Raw genomic sequence first — 15,768 nt, forward strand, 5'->3', positions numbered from 1 at the left:
AGGCTGGTAGACAAGTCAATACGCACATCTGCTATTGAGTGAGCTTCCAAAACGCCGTGGTAGGCTCAGTGTCTAAATCCTCTTGGATTCAATAGGAGAAAAATCATAAGTTCATAAGAGGACTTGGGTATCTGTGGCTGTCCTCACAAGGGCACTGTCTTCACTATGCTCTGTACACAGTGGTTTGAGGTGTTTTTTTTTTTTTTTGTTGTTGTTTTTTTTTTGTTTGGTTGGTTGGTTGTTTTTTTTTTTTTTTTTTTTTTTTTTAAGTTTTTGTCCTGTCTCATTAACTTTCTAGCCCAGTCTGTCCAACAGCCTTGCTTCACAGTAAGGGATGGAAGGAGTATTTTCCCCAGTGCCTCTCTCTACCTACAGCATAGTCTCTAGGGTTGCAGTTGGGACCCTTCACATTCACTATGGACTTGGGGGAGGGAGTCAGACTTGTAGAGTGTAGCATCTCACTGCCCTGGTGATGTTTTTATTTACTTCTAATTAACAAACAAAATATGTTGTAGAAACTCTGTTGGAAACACTTCTGTAAATTAGCTAATTGTATTATTAGGTTATCCTCCCCTTTGTCTTTCTAGGATTCTTTTAGCTCACTTTGGGTTCAATAGGACTGTTGTTGTCTCTGTTTACAGGAGCTGAACCATTTAGCATCCTCTCGGGTAGCTGTGCAATGGCTGCTTAGGATCCTGCCTTGAGGTGCTAAACTCTTCTTCTAGGTCATGAGTGAGCATTTGCTCTTAACCTTAGTTCATGGACTGCCCTCTCAGAGCTGGGTACTTCCTTACCAGGCACAAGAATACAACATTAAGGTCTTTGTGACTCTGTAAGGAGTCTTACTGACTGAAACTTCATGGAAAATCTCACCAGGCTTTCCCATAAGTCCTTAATTACCCAGCTCCATCTATTCCTTGGGTACAAGGATAGCTTTATTCACCCATATATCTTCTCTAAGCTCTGTGACACAAGTGCTTAACACAGTGCAGCTTCCTAAGTCAACAAGACAAAGTATTTCACGCTGCTCTTTCATCTGTGGAGGATGGCACTTGGCAAACAGGTTAGCTAGTGTGTGTATATGTATATATACATATATTATATATATAGGGTGTGCTTTGGCAGTCTTCATCCTTCATCTTTCCTTGCTATTTGGAAATAAGGTATTTACACATTTAAATTTTTTTTTATCTCTGACTCATATTATTCAGACCATCCAAAAAAAAAAAACATATGTACTCTCTACTGTGATTTTTTAAGACACTGCTTTTTTCTTTCCATTGCCATCATTTTTCCTGTTCAGATGACTGTTTCTATGAAAAATGGATCAGAAGCACAACAGATCAAATGAAAAACTGTTCAAAATGAGCCGGTTTGGTTCATTAGTTAGCCATTTCCTAGCAGAGTTTTAATATAACAAACACTAGTCAGCCAGTGGCAGAACAGCTTGTGGTGTAACTTAGTGCATGGAATTACATTGTGGTGTCTTTTTTTTTTTTTTTTTTTTTTTTTCCCCAAACAGATTCCTATTCAAGACTGAAGGCATGCCATAATGTCATAATTGATCAGATTTTAATGCCTCTGCAGTGTGGCCTCATAAGCAGATTGTTAGTATACATTCATTACTACATCCGAGAATGCTTCATAAAATCAGTTCTGGTATTAATTATTTAGGTAACTCGCTAGAAATGAATCTTCAGGGGATGATGAATAATATTAATGCAGTCATTAGTTCTGATTGATTTCTTCTCAGCTGACAAAAATGAACTTTAATTGTTAGAAGCTGCAGGCAATGCCAGGGCACCACAACTGTTCCCAGAACAGCTAATTTAAAGTGAGCGCTCAGCGACGGGTGTTTAGTGATCTTATTCTGTGCTGCTGTAGCTCTTTCAGAGAGAGTGAAAAGGAGAGGTTTACGGACTTTATTGTACCTGGGTTAGAGTGCTGGTTTGCTCACATATGGCCCTCATTTCCCTCACAACACCGGAGCTGTGTAAATGCCTTGATGGCTGCAGGTGCTAATGAGGACAGAGCTATAGAAACGCCTCCATGTGAGCTTTCCATCTTAAAGGCTTCCCTCAGACAAACTGCAGAGAATTACCCAGGTGAGCAAACCCACTCTGAAGCCTGGTGATGAGGAAGGAGGAGCATGGTGCCCTTCCTCAGGGGCAAGGTTAGCATTTACACTGGAGGTGCCATTTATGCATGAGCAGAGCACAGAACAGACCTTTAACAAAGGTGATGCAGAGGAGGGAGCTCTCGGTGGGGTGGATCTGGCTGGAAGTAGCTTTGCATCTTCCCTGGCTATCTTCAGGGGCAGAAACCCAGCCTGATGTTTTTCCCTGGGTACCCTGCATCAAACAGGGGCTCTCCCTGGCTGAACCCCAGCCCACGCAGGGGACGTGCCTTTCTGTGGCACTACTGGCTTCAGACATTGCTCCATGGCAGCAAATTCAGCCTTTCCTTGCCTCCTCACCTTGACTTCATAGCTCTAAGGACAGATGTTGTCCCCTCATCCAGCTGTTGTCTTTTCTGCGAGGCTCGTGTCACCTCTGCTGCCCTGATGAGGATTTACCAGGGGAAGCAGCTGAGGGAGTTCCAGCAGCCCCTCCCCACCTCCATTAACAAAGCCGGTGCTAATTGGCATCCTGTCTTTGCTGATGAGTGATGGTCACCTAGCTGTGCACCTCGAGGGTTACACCTGCTTCTGCTACAGGCACCAGGCTCTGATAATAGATGGTCACAGTACAGCAGAACACAGTAATAGATCCTGTGAATACAAATTTGAAAAAAAAAATCTTAAAAATCTACAACGAGTGAATTCTCCCCCCACCTTCCCTGAAACGTTACTCTGTAGGTCAAAACTTAAATAAATCCTGTGGCTTGTGTATGTAGATTAATTTAGATGATGATTTTTTTTTCCTTCTGGCCACGCTTTATGGGTGAAATGCACAACTCCTTAACTATGCAGCTTTTCCAGCAAAGTCCTATTATTTTTCTTCTTGTAAACAGAACCAGAGGAAGATGGCTTTTGATTTACACACAAATCAATACTGCCTTCTGATTGAACCCTGTGCTGCGCTGCTGTAATTATATTCATGGATTTTGTGTAGGTGTAAGACAGGAAGCAATTATGGGCTGCAGCCATGAAAGGATATAAAAGAAATCTCACTCTTCCCTAGAACTATAACATCAACGGCACTCTCTGTCTAACGTCAGCCCCTTTCACATGACTTCTGCTAAGTGCACTGTTGTTTAGCTGAGGAAGAAGTAATAACAGATAACTGTGAGAGCAGTAACTGAATAACATCCGCATGAATGTAGGGTGCTGCAGTGTTTTGAACTTTTGTCTTCCTTAAAAAGCCCGTGCTTTTAATTTGTACCGCAGCAGGTCACGGGTTTTAGCTCAAGTATTTTCTTTTCTGTTTACCCCAAAGTTAATCAAGGGTGTAATTTATTCTGTAGGGATTCATCATGGGACCTTTGGAGGAGCATCATTCCCTTTTGGTTCCCAAGTGGAAAACAGAAGAGACACCTGGCCTAGGCGGGCGGAGGGCACCGGGCACCCAGCTGCAGAGGGTCTGGGCACACTCTGGGGAGTTTTCACTAGTGCCACAGTCAGGTCCTGGTGTTGCAGGACCAGGGCTCACCTCTTACTGGGGCCCTGGTGTGGATCAGCCCTGCTGGCTGGTCACAGCCCCAGCCTGAGCTGTGCCAGGGGAGAAAATACCCCAGACATCAGTGAGTGATCCCACTGGGCCTGGGGGCCCTCGGAGTTCACTGAACTGGTTTGCCCCTTCTCTTGCTTAGCAAGTTGCTTTTACAGAGGAATTGTATCACAGGCCTTGTATCACATCACACTTGTTATATCATCGGCTGGAGAGCTTCTATTTATGGCGTTTATTGCTTCCAGCTCTTAGAGGGCCACTTCCAACCAGCTTTAAAGCCAACGTGCCTGAAGTGGGATTTTTTTTTTTAAATGATAGTAATTAACCTTTGAATTGCCAACTTCACCTTTGCTTATTCCTTTCCGACAGGGAGTTATCTGCACACGAAATGCCTGTCTTTGTAGGAAATGGGAACCTGCTGATCCGTGTATTTGCACTTACTGCTTAGCTCATTCAGGATGAAAGGCCAGGAATATGCTGACACTGTAGTATGTGTTGTCTTTTCCCTTTCCCTTTCCCCTTCTCTTTCCCTTTTGCTCCCCCCCCCCCCCCCCCCTGTTTCCTTTTCTCTTTCCCTTTTCCATTTGGGCTCAGGTTTTCCATTATAAACCCAATTCCACATTTAGGTACCAAAGCAGATTGTCAACATTTTTATTATAATAATATCTATAATGTTCACAGACACAACTGAAAGAACACTGTTGGAAAGCTCTTGATATATTTGGGGCTTACATAAGGGTTCAGCAGGTTACCTTTCCCCCCTTTGATAAAGTAATAGCTGGGAGGGGAGGGCTGATCTCTGTAGCAGGCAGCTTCACATCTTCTCCAGAGATCCTATATCCATCGGATGTCCCTAGGGGACAGATTGAACCAATACTAAAGTCAACGGGTGGCAGCTGGGGCCTCAGGGGTCACAAGCACCACAGCTGCTCCCAGCTGGTGTGCCCCATAGTACAAGCAAGTCCAGCTGAGACGTGTCCCTGTGATGACACCACTGTTAAATTTTCAGTTCCCGTGATGCAGGGCACAGGCTGAGCATGCAGCTGGGTGTGCGGGCTGAACAGACTGCAGCCAGCACCTGAGCTGGCACTGAGCTTCCTGAAACAAGTTAACAAGATGGATTTTTTCTGAGGACAGACAGATCGAAATGGGATGTTGATATTGAGCTGGTGCTCAACATTGCACACCCAGACGAGGTGTGCTGGCAGTGTGCCACAAGACCAAGACCCAAAGAGCTGCGGTCTGCAGGTCTTGGAAGCCCCAGCAGAGCTGTGTTGGCCTTGGGGAAGCTCAGCCATAGACAGTGGTAAGGAGGTGCAGGTCCTCTAAGCCTCCCAGTGGATTCACAGCAGCTGGGCTGATTCCCACTGCTGAGATAAATAAAGGGCAGCTGAAGGCAGATGCATCAGGCTGCCTCCATAACAAAACACATTGAACCTGTGCTGCTCTCGCTTAATTCAGCCACAGCACAGGCAGTGGCTTTGAGCAGATGCTGAGGGACACTTCATATTGCTGTGCTTCCAAAATAGCCAGTCTTTTTTTTTTTTTTTTTTTTTACTACAGAGCAGGCAGCAACATATTAAAAAAAAAGAAAAAAAGTATAAATAAATACACAAGGAGATGGGATGCCGCTCTGTGAGAGCTAACCCTCCCTCTCCCCTCCTTCAGCTCACTGAGCTGCTTGCCTTTTTTATTTTGGATTTACACCGCTGGTGGGAATGTACATTCCTCATGATTTCAAACAGCTGGATTCTGTATCCAAGGGCTCCGGCTCCCAAGACCAATCCAGATTTATGCAAAGTTTACACAAACACGAACACAAATAAATAAATAAGTGGGAAGTCTGGGAAGCACACCCCAAGCTTCTGACCCCTTCTTATTGGAAAGGGTTTTGTCGCTCTAGTGTCTCAGGGTAACCCTCAATTAACTCATGAAAGGCCGGAGAGGCATGAATACAGCAGTGTTTGCTTTCTGGGAAGGATCCCAGCAGCTGGACTCTCCTTGGCGGGACACCACACAGTGCTTTGGAAAAAGCCCCCGGCATCAGGATCCAAAGGGGGCCGGGCAGGAGCACGCGGGTGTAAGATGCACATCGACACAGAGGGACACATCGGCTCGTGAGAGCATGGCCTCCAAACGGGGGCTCTGCCCGGATTTTCCTTTCTGTCTTTTGTGCTTTTTTTGGGGAGGGGTTAGGGAGAAGAACATACTTCTCCCCCTCACTCTTCATGTTTGCCTTTCGTCATTCATTGCAATCTCAAGCTTCCTGTATTTGGGTAAATAATGTTATCATCTGTTTCCAGAAATGGTTTGGGACAAATTCTTCTTGGAAGTCCTTCCCACGCAGTTATATTTCGGTGTCCTTTATTTCCCAGGCAGGCAGCGAGACCTCATGGTTAGGCTATATCAGTTTCTCTTCCCCACCCATCAGCTGTCTACTTTGCTGAGATAGGACCACCTGATGCGATGTGTCGTAACAGAAAAATAATTGTCAGCAGCGCTTTCTGTGCCGCAGTCAGGAGGATGTGCATTTCCACTGACAAAGCAGGCTTTGAAAATTCAAAACAAAAGCTAAAATAAAGATTTCTGAACTGGCAGCAATGACTAGTTCCTGAGGAAAACCAGAGCTTTATTAGCATAAAAGCCCTCCGAATGGATTTGTGAGCTGTGTCTCTGAGATATCCAGGCAGTCACCCACGTGCCAAGAGCCTGACAATTTTGCATTCCGCTGCCTGAGGAGCCATAACTCACTTTAGCTGTTTTGCTGTGAGGAGAGGCTGCTGTCTGCAGAGGGCAAGCCTCCTCCCTCCCATCTAAAGCCAAGTGTATTGTGGAGGGCTGGCTTGCCCTCTGGAAGGCCTCTCTGACCAGAGGAAGAGCCTAAAACCCAGCCTGAAAGTCATAAGTGCGGTAAGGAAGATCACCACGAATCAAAGAGATGATTCACCTGGCCTCGGCCTGCTGCGGCAGCCCCGGTAGCGAGGCCGACTGCCTCCCCCGGGCAGACTGTGGCACGAGGGTTGGAGCCAGCTCACCCGCTGTTGCAATAAGGAAGATAACCATCTCCTCTGGCCAGGGCAAATGCAAAACTGTCTCGTGGCAGAGGCCAGAGAGGAGCTTCTTGTCACGGTCATGAGCAGTGGTCCGCCCATCCATGGATCTCTCCCACCCCAGCGGTATCCCCACACTCCCAGACATCACTCTCACTACTTTGTCCTTTCCAGCTCCTCTCCACACAGCTGATCATAACAATGCCTAGGAGGCTGTTTTTGCTGTTCCAGTAGTAGTAATTTTTCCTTGAGGAGACGTTAAATGAGTCACCGGAGGGAAAGAGAGCATGTTGCTCCATGTCTGAGCCAGATGCGTCAGGTTCCTTGAAACCAGGGACTGCGAGCAGTTATTTGGTGAAGCAGAACACCAGGTTTACAGCCCCATTGTTTTTCCATTTGTTCAAAACAGAAGAGTTTTATAATAGAAGCATGAGGTGATTAAATATTTTAGCTTCATTATCTTAGCTAGGCTGTGAGGGAGGTCCAAGAACAAATAAATGTTAAAAACATTTTTCTCTCATTTTCTTGGTTGGGTGTTGCCTTCTCACAGACAGGAGAATGGCTAAGGGCCTTGGCTTTGCAGTGGTGAATAACAGACACCGGCTGTGGATGAGAAACACTCCCTGGTTGAGAGTGCAGGGGTGTGCGATGGCACGCTTCACACTCTTACTCCTCTGGGGACCGTGAAGAGTTGTGTGTGGAGAGGTGGCCTCAGCTCTTCTGGCTGCAAGCATCCGTGGAAGTTAAATGTTAAATGTGAACTCCATAATATGTCATTAATAACCGTCATCACAATAAAGATTATCTTAGTTCTGTGTCTGCACAAATTGCTGGTATCTTGGGGATGGCTAAAATACTTGGACTGCATGAGCGCAGCACCTTGGAAGGCCAGAGCGTGGGGCAGCATGGCACAGAGAAATCTAAGGAGAACCTTCAAGAGAGGCTAAATGTTACTGGAAAAAAAAAAAAAAAATCTTTGATTGGTTTTGCTAATAAAATAAACTGAAAGGGGAGCAGAAGAATCAGTGAGCTGATGCTCTGAGTACAGCATAGGAAGGGCCCTTGATCTTGCTTGTGGCAGGGTGTTTTAGCACGGAAAGGCACAGCTGTGCTGTACAGAAGCAAGTTTCTCAGCCAGCGAGACAGAGGAGAGTGAGGAAGGCCTGAAGAAAGATCTCTGCCAACTCAAATCTGCTGCTTATGAGGTTCATACCTTAACTGGCCATGTTTCAGGCTTCCAGTAAAAGTGTCCCACTGGTCTCATCTGGATGGCAGGCTCCGGTTCTGCAGCTACGCCCTCCCAAGGTGCTTCACCCACAAGCTGTGCAAGATGCGTGGGAATAAGCGCAAACAAAAGTAACTTGTTCTTTTTTTTTTTCTCTTTCCTGCCTGTTTTCAATTTTGATTGGATGGCAGCACTTAGAGAAAACGACTCTGTCTCTGGGAGGGATGCTAAGCTTCAGAATAGGGCATAAAAACAGCTGATATTTTAAGACAGATGATTAAAATAGACATCTGCGGGACTAGAAGACTACAGCTGCCTAATGCAGCTTTGAGAGTTGAATCAGCAGATTCAGGTACAGACGCTGCCCCAGTGTATTTCAGTTCTCCCTGTCATATTGATGCCTGCACAGTAACATACACTGAGATTGTATATTGGGGATCACATTGCAAATGACACTGCTGATCACAGGATACCTGCTGCTGCTTTCAGATATAGCGTGTGGGGTCAGGAGTCTGGTGTTGTGTGCCGGCGTCTGTCATGGTTTTCATGTGTCAGAGAAACCACAGACATCCAGTGCATCTCAGAGTGCCTTCTTTCGGCCCTCTCCAGCCCACCACGAAGGAGGCACCTAATCCAGTGGGGAGGAAGAGTCTAAATCCTCCTAAAAGATATTTTTCAACACAGAAGGAATGCAAAGATTTGAAACCAGATGGGAAATGTTAAGGGTCAGAAGCACAGGAGGGGGTGTTGCTAGCCAGGATGGATCCTTTCCTGTTTTGAGAAGAGGATTTGTGCACCACGAAAGAAGAGCAGACTCCTCAGTAGCACTCAGGACTAACTTCAGCATCCAGAATTGCATCCGCAGAGCACCAGCTCCCATGGATTGCCTCACGTCTCTTGGCAGAAGAGAGGATCATTTTTCTCATTCCTTCAGAAAGCTGCGGTGGATTCATACCGTGGGTTCCCTGGATACACTTGCACCGGGGAAGAGGCGTCAGGCAGTGCAGGAGCACTGTGCTTCAGCCCTTTGAAGCTGGCTCTTTGTTCTGCGCTGGCAGGCTGCAGTGGCAGGTGAAAGGGGTACTTCATGCACTGTAATGTGAATTCCTAGCTCGTTGCTTTGCAGCCTTATCAAAGCTGGCAATACCCCCGCCTCCCCGGTCTGTCATCCTGGAGGAAGTCTCTCCATTGAGAGCCTCATGCTTTGACACGCATTGTGAGAGGGTAAATTATGGTCCCATAAAGACCCATCTTGATAAGCTGGCTCAAAGAAGCCATGTGTGTGCTTTGTAAACCATGCTGATTAGCTTTCCTTTTAAAGTGGAACCAAGTCCCCAGGGTTTCTCCTGGCCAAAATGGGTTGATATTCAATACACTAGAAAGTGATTGTCCTGTAATTAAAGTAATTTCTGGGTGTACAGTTACTGACCTCAGCCTGGACACTTGAGGGTAGAATTGCCTGCCTGCAGGCTGCCTGAAGCCTGCTGAATTATTGGAGCTGCCTTTCAACTCTGAAAACCTGTCTGCTGTCTAGAGCAGCACAAATTTGTGCTGTCCCATTGCATTATGTCAGTGCTGGGCAAACCTTCCTACCTGGATCCTGCCAAGCAGGGCTGTTTCAGCCTCTTCCCCAACTCCCTTTTTTTTTTTTAGCTGGCTTCAGATATTCACTAAATAGCAACACATTCATTTAATGAATAAGGAAAGGTGGTACGAGCTGCAGTTGGTGCGAGTGTAGCTGCTTCAGGACGGTTCACTGGGAGCTAGAGGTGGCTGCATCTCCTGTAGGCACAGCTGAACCACTTGTAAACCACCCACTGAAGGTGCCACTTGCAGCTGGGCTGTCTGGTGCTGCACGCTGTCTTGGCTGTGGATTTGAAAATATGGAAGGGCACAAGGGCATGGGGTACACCAGGAAGGGCACACGAGCATAGGGTTCGCCTGGAAAGGCACATGAGCATGAAGTAGACCAGGAAGGACACACAAGAATGGCATGCACCAGGAAGGACACAAGGGCATGGAGTGCACCAGGAAGAGCACACGAGCATGGGGTGCACCAGGAAGGGCCTGGACACAGCAGTGGGGTCTCGGCAGAAGCCCTTGCCTGGGGGCTGTGGTGCCTGCCCAGTCCCTGCAGCGGTGTTCTCCACAGCATTAACCTGAGAGATGTGCCCCTGCAGACACATCCCATGCACAACCTGCCTTTTTTTGCTATGCACTGGAGTCAACCTCTTCCCATTTTTCCGTTGCCTTTTAAAGGTTAATATTTGATGTTTGGCCTTGAGCATTCATTTTCATTGTTGTATTTTTGAACTCCGGCACTCAGTGCAGGTTTTCTGTTAGAGCTTCAGCTATGTGGGCTTCAAGGCACCGTTGAACTTTACTGCAACAAATTCCTGCTTTTTTCCTCCCTTCTTACTTAGGAACTCTTGTCTTTAACCCAGTGAGTATTAACTAGGAATCTTAATATAATTGTGCCTATTTCTGTAAACAATTCTGAACAAAAGGGAATGCTATCCAACATTCTAGTTTTATAAGAACATAGATTTCTAAATATTTACTAAATTAGCAAACGGGCCAAAAAAGAGAAAACTTCCCAAGAGAGACAGACTGGCAGTGATATCAGCTATGTTAAGTGTTTTGCTGGAGCAAATGCTCTCACATGTCTTTGAGGATAGCTAGCAACAGGATCTGACAAAGGCAATGCTGACATCAGAGGTACCCCAGTTTGTATCACTTACTGCCAAAAAAGCCAACTGGTGCAGAGTCAGAGCGAGGATTGCACTTCTGCAGAATTCCCTGGTTGGGCCTTGTTGCAGAGAAGCTGCAGAGCACTTGATAGATGCTGGCTGAAGCAAGTTCTTGCCTCTGGAAAGCACTGCCTGAGTCCCCCTGCCCTGCTGGCAGCTGGCTGGTGGTGCTGAGCCAGGATGGCAAAGGAAGCCACTGGGCAGTGAGGGCAGTGAGGGAGGTTGCCCAGCCCTAGCTGATGGTACTCTGCGGTCACCACCACATCAGTGTCCTTTCTCTGAAATCCTTAAGTTTTCTTAGCTTACTACCTTATACACATGAGATTTTGTGTAAAACTGAAAAGGGAGTGAGCTTGTGCTAACTAAGCAGCATAAGAAAAGCCCGGGAGACATGAAAAATGAAATACCGATAAATCAGGCCTGGAACAAAAGCTAGTTTTACAGCGATCCAAAGGGAGACATGGTTACATGATTTTACCAAGGTGGTGCAATTATTCAGCTTCATGGACGGAAACTCCAGCGAAAAACTAATACCACCCACATATAGCCTATCCACTCCTTTCCTTCCCAGTGATTCCCCAAAGGGAAAATCCAGCCTGCCCTCATCCCAGGGCTGCACAGTGAGAACCAAGACTGCAGGCAGTGGCTCACAACGTGAATTAGCTCACAGAATCACAGAACATCCTGAGTTGGAAGGGACCCACAAGGATCATTGAGTCCAACTCCTAGGTCCCCAAAGGACCCAAAAAATCAGACCTTATTGTCCAAACGCTGCTTGAACTCCAGCAGGCTCAGTGCCGTGACCTCTGCCCTGGGCAGCCTGTCCCAGTGCCCGAGCACCCTCTGGGTTCAGAACCTTTCCCTAACCCCCATCCTGACCCTCCCCTGTCCCAGCTCCATGCCGTCCCCTCGGGTCCTGTCGCTGTCCCCAGAGAGCAGAGCTCAGCGCCTGCCCCTCCGCTCCCCCCATGAGGGAGCTGCAGGCCGCCATGAGGCCTCCCCTCAGCCTGCTCTGCTCGGGGCTGAGCAAACCAAGGGACCTCAGCTGCTCCTCATACATCTTGCCCTCTAGACCCTTCACCATCTTTGCAGCCCTACTTTGGATGCTCTCTAATGGTTTTATGTCCTTCTCATGTTGTGGCACGCAAACCACACACAGTGCTGGAGGTGAGGCTGCCCAGCGCAGAGCAGAGCAGGACAATCCCTTCCCTCGCCCGGCTGCCAGGGCACGCTGCTGGCTCGTCTTCAGCTTGCTGGCGACCAGAACCCCCAGATCCCTTTCTGTGGGGTTGCCCTCCAGCCTTGTGCCTCACAGTCTGTACGTACAGCTAAGGTTGTGCCATCCCAGGTACAGAATCCGGCACTTGCTCATGTTGAACTTCATATAGCTGGTGATTGTCCAGATCTCTGATTTGTCAAGATCTCTCTGCAAGGCCTCACCACCCTCTGTGGAGTCAACAGCTCCACCCCATTTGGTATCGTCCACAAACTTGCTCAAAAAAAACCTTACAGTCCTACATCCAAATCATTTATGAAAACATTGGAGAGGATTGGTCCTAAAATGGAGCCTTGGGTATCCTCATTAGTGACAGGTCACCATCCTGATGTAACCCCATTTACAAGAACTGTTTGGGCCTGACCCGTCAGCCAGTTGTTCACCCCTCTTACTATCCTTTTATCTAACTTTATTCTGGTCATTTTGTCTAGAAAGATAATGTGAGAGACTGTGTGCTGCTCCTGGACATTTCTTTGTTTATGTTATATGGCTGCGTCACAGCAGGAGAAGAAGGAGCTCACTTTTTCCTTCTGTCTGATTCAGAAGAGTCCTGACCTTGGGGCTTATTGCTGGAGAAGAAAAAAATTCAGTGGGAACTTCCGAACCCTGAAGTGCGCTCTGTGTCTGCCTACTCCCACCACTGGACATTGGTTTCATGATAAAAATACCAGACAACATTATGACGTATTAGGGAAAATCTGACTATGATATGCCACTTGCAGAACATCCACCATTAGCAGTCATTCTGCTATATTTAATAAAAAATAAAAATCCAAGAGCAAAATCTTGCCTTCCAAAAAGTCCTTAGTGCTGTAAGATTAACAGTCATGTTTCCTGTAACTGTTTGCCCAGCTTGGGGAAAATTAGTTCATGCCAGGATCTTGCAGTAGTTTGAACTGTGAAATTTTGCAAAGCTGCTCAGCACCCCAGACGTAGCACACCTCCTGTCCCTCCCTGGCACTAGGCTGCCTGGGGGCCACCACATGGGTTACAAGACTTGGTTCCTTGACTTGATTGGTAATGGCTGCTGGCTTTGGAGACCCAGATTGCTTGGTTTTGGCCAGTGACGTTGGTGAAGTGTTATTGCAGTTTACAGCACAGCTGTTAGCAACACAATCCAATCAAGGTCTGCAATGACCATCTCTACAGGGAGGGGATATTTCATTTCCTTTCTCACCATCTTTTTCCACCTCGTCAGGTGGCTTTGGCCACAGCTGTGCTTGGAAAATATAGGAAAACAGAACTATGTGGTTAATCTGGATTAATATATTCCCCAGAGAAATCACCAATGAAAAATCTAGCCTCCTCAGTCCAAGCTAGTTAGTTAGCCCTCACCCAGCCCTGGCATATCCTGCAGAGACAACCTCTGTGTTTGAGGCTCATTTTGCTTCTGAGCAGTTCCCCCTACCTCAGTGAAGTCAATCCTGAAGTCATAGTCCCAAGCACTTTTGGTATTCCCCCCTTGGTTTTATCACTTCTTTCTTTTCCAGGAGCTCAGTTTAATCAGCAACCTAAAAGGAACTGCACCGGGGATTATCTCGCTGACTAATCAACAGCAATCCACATGTCAGAGTCCTGACAGACAGACAGACAGACAGACAGACTCCCCTGCTGGGAACAGCCCCTGCTCTTGCACAGGCTGAGTGGCAGCTCTTCCCTTCCCAGCGAAGGCAGAGGCTGCCAGCACAGCGCAGTCATCAGGCAGCGCTTCCAGCAGATAGGGTGCCGTGGGGAGGAAAATTAAATATTGCTTGCCTCTGCCTTTGCGCAGCTGCTGTTTTCTGGGATGTGTTGACTTAGGAAAGTCTTTCTTTGTGTAGTCCTCTTTCAGATGTTGCTTAAGTGCAAATATGGGCTGTTAGTTCAAATTTAGTAACAATCAGGATTGATGGAAAATCTCATACTAGGATGCGACAAAGAAATTCAATTACATACATACACTTGATTTCTATGCTAATAAGACTTACAGTAGTGCTAAAGAAACTGCATTCTTGACTACAGTGGCAGCTGGGTTTTGTCACTGAATACTGTGTTGGCAGCATACTAATGACTCATTTCTGACTGCCGACAGCTTATCGAGTGACTTTGTACAGTGATTTAAAGCCTGGTGCCAAGCTTGCAGGAGTCATCGCGCCCAGCCTGGAACCCGTTTGAAGTCAGCCGGAATTACACGGGGGTGTGCTATAGGGGCAGGTTTTGCTCTAGCAAACATTCCAGTTACCTCCAGCAAGCCTGGGATCAGGCAGATAGCCTGAATTTGTTTTCTCACTTGAGAAACAGGTGATACAAATTGACTACATTGGTGTTTGCGGTTGCATTGTAAATGCCGCTTTGTCTTTTTTTCCTAAGGAGGAAAGGGGAAGTTGGGTGCAGGTATTGGTTTTGTTAAGTTACAACCAGTCTGGTATGGCTGTAATTCACAGTAAACTTCTCTTTCTCCCAAGAAAACATGAGGATGGGGACATGAGTGAGCAGTGTCCTCCTTGTCCTGGAATGGCCATTTCATGCAGCATCTGTGGGGTCTGTGGGTGCGGTGCAGAGGCAGTGAGCCAGCAGCAGTCCTATTAGTACCTTCCTCATGCTCACAGGGAGTCAGCAAATGTACCTGAACCCAGGACAAGGCACCTCAGTGCCTGCCCTTCAGCGAGGTTCAACCTCCTGACCCCTTCCCATGGCAGAAGCCTGGTGACTTCGTGCTCTGACCACATGCAATTAATAATCACAGTTATATTCCTTGTGCAGCTCTTCTAAGGGGAAATAAAATCCAGACATAAACGCCTGTGAGGCAGTGGGCTGTGGGCTACTCATGTTCTCTTGCTGTTTGAAAAGGGATAGATGGCTTGGATTTGGGGCCCCAAAGGTTTAGAGTCAGATGATAATGTTTTGTTTTGTTGCACCATAACACAGATATTCTCTTTCTCAAGGACTCCAGAAAAAACTCCAAAGTATGCTTATTTCCCATGGGTATATATGTACACAGAAGTCATTTGTTCGGGACTTGGACTGAGGTATTTTTCTTTTCCTTCTTTCTCATGGCATATTGCAGGCTTACTGCTAACTGTTGCATCCAGCTCTCGCCTCCTGTAAATACAGCAGCCTGGTGGCTCCTAGACCTGAGCTGATTCACATGAGTGGACAGCCCGGCCTGCTGGAGCCTCTGAAGCACACACTGCCTCGTTATCAGGGTTTGGTTTGTGCTAATTAGCTAGTGTGCTGGGGCTGGATCTCACCTGTGTGTTGCATGGTGAAGGTAAAGAGTGCTTTGCTGCAGGAGGTAAAGGCATGGTGGCACCAGGGATTCATTCCCAAGGTGCCCATGAAATAACTCCGGGTTTTGGGGGATACGGGTGTGTTGTGAACGCTTCCTACTCTCTGGTGGGATCTGAGAAAGCTCTCGCTCAGCACCAGGAGCGAGGCCCTCCAGCACAGGGCGATATCGCTGGGTCCAGCGCAGATCAAAGCCGTGCCGGGAGCCTGGTCGCCATCTGCTTCCGCCGGGTTGTGGCATCAGCTGCCCCGCAGACAGCGCCGGCACCGGCCCCCGGGCTGCTGGGGGCAAACGGGCCCTTTGTTTCCCAGAGCAAATAGCCTTATCTTGGGGAAACGACGCCTCACACAGCTATTTGAACCGACAGGAAGCTTGCGGTTTTGACTATGGCATTGAAATGAGCATTCTGGCTGTTTTTCCAGATGCTCAACTCATTAATGAAATCTCTGAGTTGATTTTTTTTTTATTTTTAAAGAAATTTTCAGATTCATCCTGTTCCACTATATCTACGTGCTCATAATTATAGGCACT

At 47.1% G+C, this 15,768-nt stretch overlaps 1 long non-coding RNA gene across 1 annotated transcript; it reads left to right on the plus strand.

Annotated features, from left to right (window-relative positions):
* Window positions 1-265: 265 nt before the first annotated feature.
* Window positions 266-4,659, plus strand: LOC137849485 (uncharacterized). Its single transcript, XR_011091914.1, has 2 exons — window positions 266-2,105; window positions 3,466-4,659. It is a non-coding gene; the product is annotated as an uncharacterized lncRNA (long non-coding RNA).
* Window positions 4,660-15,768: the final 11,109 nt, after the last annotated feature.

Source organism: Anas acuta, chromosome 1 (genome assembly GCF_963932015.1).
Source record: "Anas acuta chromosome 1, bAnaAcu1.1, whole genome shotgun sequence".
Lineage (NCBI taxonomy): Eukaryota > Metazoa > Chordata > Aves > Anseriformes > Anatidae > Anas > Anas acuta.